Source organism: Lissotriton vulgaris, chromosome 8 (genome assembly GCF_964263255.1).
Source record: "Lissotriton vulgaris chromosome 8, aLisVul1.2, whole genome shotgun sequence".
Lineage (NCBI taxonomy): Eukaryota > Metazoa > Chordata > Amphibia > Caudata > Salamandridae > Lissotriton > Lissotriton vulgaris.
Window position 1 is genome coordinate 1,558,159,111 of NC_141696.1, and position 3,950 is coordinate 1,558,163,060.

Below are 3,950 nucleotides of genomic sequence, written 5' to 3' on the forward strand. Positions count from 1 at the left end.
CTCGGAATCCACCCGCTGCGCCGTGACTCCGAACGGTGTCCCCGCTCGTACCCATATTAGGGACCCTCTGGCAAATGCTGAATAGGTTGTGCCAAACACCTGACCCCGCCACCTCTTCTGTAAGGCTCCACATTCTTTCTTAGTCAAATGAGTCTCTTGAAGCATTGCTATCTGCACTCCCCGCCTCACCAAGTATGCATGCACCTTATGGCGTTTCACCATCGTTTGAAGTCCGCGGACATTCCATGTAATACACTTCACATTAGGTAACGACCCCATAATAGACATTTCTGTACAGTATCAGCATCCAACAGTTGTACCCCGCATTGCAGCAGTCGTGTCGCCCTTCCCAACCCCCCCGCAAAACACCCCAAACCCCACTTCCCAGGACAGGACCTAATAACCCAGCTTCAGCCCCGTTCCAAACCATCAAAACCACACACTTACACTAATCTGTGGTCGTCACCACAGAAGGCCTTAAGGGCCACAAGAGGGTGATAGAGCACCGACCCAAAGCAGGTAGAGCTCCCACCCCGCGCCCTCAGTCCCATGTTGCCTGCACAGCCCCATACCTGATGGTACCAAAAGTCTGGAGAGTCTGTCCCAGCAGGTGCCCCCAAGTGACTGAATTTGCCAAAACATTACTCATTAACAGTCCATCTGAAGTCTGTGGGGTGACCACTGGCCCTTTCGTACTCCCCGTCTCCGATTCCTCGCCTCCGGATTTTCCTCCTTCCTCCTCCGAGGCCGACCCCTCCGACGTTCTGTCCAGCTGCGAACCTGTAATGTTTGCCGTCGCAGTTACTGCCCCTTTCTTACCATCCGCCATCTTGGCTTCTCGCATGGCCCGCTGGAGTTTGTTCCGCGAGCGAATGCGCTGCGACTTCCGGACCCGGATCGGTTTCTGCCTGTCCCTTTCGCTCGTGCGCGTGCGGTCCATTCCAGCACGATAGAGTTCCAGCCATGACCAAGCTTCATCCGGAGTCTGGAAGAAGTGCGTCCTATCGTCGAGGATAACCCTCAGTTTAGCTGGGAAGAGTAGGGAGTACTGAATCCCCTCTTTCCTCAGTTCTTTTTTAACCGCTAGAAAGGACGCTCTGTTTTTCTGTACTTCCTGCGTACAGTCCGGAAAGATCGTGACATTGCTATTGTCCACTTGAAAAGGGCCCCGGGATCGTGTGCTTTGTATCAACAGGTCGCGATCCTTGTAATGCAGCAGTTTTACCACCATTGGTCGGGGCGGTCGGCCCTCCAAGGGCGGCTTGGCCGGGACCCTATGCGCTCTTTCCAGGGAGAAGAAAGTAGAAAGCCCCTCCAGCGCCACAACTGTTTTAAACCAGTCCTCCATGAATGCCACTGCATCACCCTTCTCAATCTTCTCCGGAAGGCCCACCACCCTCACGTTATTCCTCCTGTTACAACTTTCCGCATCCTCCGCCCGTCGTTCCAGAGTCGCCAGACGCCCAAGAATATCAGTCAGCTTGTGTTCCGCCGTCACTACAGCAGGTTTCAGGTCCAGTAGTAATTGTTCGTGCTCCTTCACTCGGTCAGAGAGCTTGGCATGGTCTGCTTTCAGTAGGCCCAGCCCCGTCGCCACTTGCGCTATATCGTGGTGCAGCGTTTCCTTCGTCGCGGTAATCGCCTCCAGGATAACATCAAGACGCCGATTCAACCGTCGTTCCGGCGAGGAGTCCTCCCGTGGTGACCGAGTACCGCCAGCGGGGACCAGGGTGGGTGCGCCATCTTGTTCTTGGGGTGCTTCCAAAACCCCGCCAGAAGCGGCCATCTTGGCCGTGGTGGGTGCCCCTCCTAGGTCACCGCCAACAGCCCCGCCACCCCCAGCGCTCCTGCCGCAGGCCCGGCAACTGTTGTCACCAGCCAGGGGAGACCGCGTCCACGCAGAGCAGGGCGTCACACACCTCAGCAGCGATTGTTCCAGCCCCCTCCTCGCGTCTTTCGTGACCCTGGGGCACCCTCTTAGGCTCCGGTCACTACCGGTAGTTCACAGCTGGAAAGCACCATCAGGGCCCCGGGTCCCTCTCGAATTCTTGCCGTCCGGGTCAGCAATGACACCCTGGATAAGGCGGCGTGCGCCCCTCGGTGCCAGATGAGCTGGGCGCCCGATCCAATATGCGGCCGCGGGTCAGCCACGCCGCTCCAGTCCATGCGCCAGTTTGTTCCGCCGTGGCCCTGGCGGGCGATATCCTGCCAAAATAGCCCCCCTCGGTATGTAGGGCGCTCCGAGCTTCCCGCTGCCTGCGGGTGTTGTGTTGTTGTGCCCCTCTATGACCAGGGGCCTTGGCCGCTCCGGTCCCGACACCACCGCGGCTCCAAAGTCCGCCGCCTGCCCGGTATGGTAGCTCCCCAGGTTCCCCAGGCGGCTGGCCGGTTCACTTGCGCGGCCCCCTCCACTCGATCCAGGGCAGCGCTCTGAGTGCGTTCCCTCCGCCCGCTGCGGGCACCGCAGCCTCAAGTCCGCTCGTCACGCTCCAGCCTCCAGGATGGGGAGTGGGGGGGGAGGGGTGAGATGGCGCCGCACTCACCGCTGTCCGGGGGACGATGGCAACAACCCCCTCGTTCGGCACCGGAGATGTACAACCAGTGAGCCACACTTCTCCACTTGTGCACCATGCAATCAGTAAACCCTCCTCCCTCTTTTTTGGATGTGGTTCGATGCATTTGAAACCTATTTAGGAGCTAGTGGAGCAACAAGATACACGGCTGACAGGAAAAAATGTTTCTTGCTTCACTCATTGGGTTTTGAAGGTAGGTCAATCTTCAAACACCTACCTGAACTAACTCATGAAGAAAGTGATGGTTTAGATGAATTCTTCCAAACTGTGTTGAAACGAAGGAAGAGATTCGATAAACAACCCAGCCTTATTGTTCTATGGCATACTTTTTTAAAAAGGAAACAGACGGAAGGCAAAGATGTTGACACATATATTTCCGCATTGAGACGTCTTGCATCTGTTTGTAAGTTCGAAAACTTCACAGACCAACTTATTAGGGACCAATTTGTTTGTCAATGCAAAGAGAAGAGCATTAGACAGAAACTGTTAACCTTAACTGATCACACTCTAGACGAGACTTTAAGAATTTGTGATTCTGAAAATTTTGGACCCTGCTTTATAATATAGAGAAGCCCAACACTCGTGTCACAAAATATCATCATACCATGACGAATTTGGGATCGGCAGACCGGTAATGATTTAGACATTATAACTGTGCATTTGCGTCACGATTAAATGACGAGAACACCCTTAAATCACACTTTATGTCTTGAACCCTCGAGCGCCATTTTGTGAGCGGCATCCATCTTGTGGTTGCCCTCATATAGTCAATTGACCAAGGCCGAATTCGAGCTGAAAGGACACGTCCACCTTTCCTGACTCCTCTCTGACCTGGGCAAGCTGCCTTCCTGCCTCCAGCCAAACCTGTTAGGGCAGTCCCCGACCCACTGGCCGAGCTAGATTAGCATCAAAGCACAACATGTCATAAACCATTCACTGCATACCAACCATGCTCTATCATACACACACCTGTCCCTGTTTCTTGTTTATGACTAGTTTTACGATGAGGAGGTGCCCAAATTTATTGGGGTTTCGTCGATATCTGATGGGAGTTCTGGGCCTGGCTGGGTAATCCATCATGAACTGGACATACGAAATGTGGGTTTGCCATCATGACTTCGCTTTTTCATTGTTTTGGAAATATGTATATGACCATACTGTAAAGCAAAGAATTCTTGCCCGCAGCTAATATTTTTGTATAAAAGGACAAGGCTGGTTCTGTAAAAACGAACAGTCTCCTGAGACTATACACACCGTGCTGTTGTACTTCTAGGACGCTTGTTACTTGGTTGCAGCCAATAAAACTCGATCCTTGACATCGCCTAGAAGACTCTGTGTTTCTGTGGTCCAGAACAGGAAGAACTCAAAAGGTCTTCG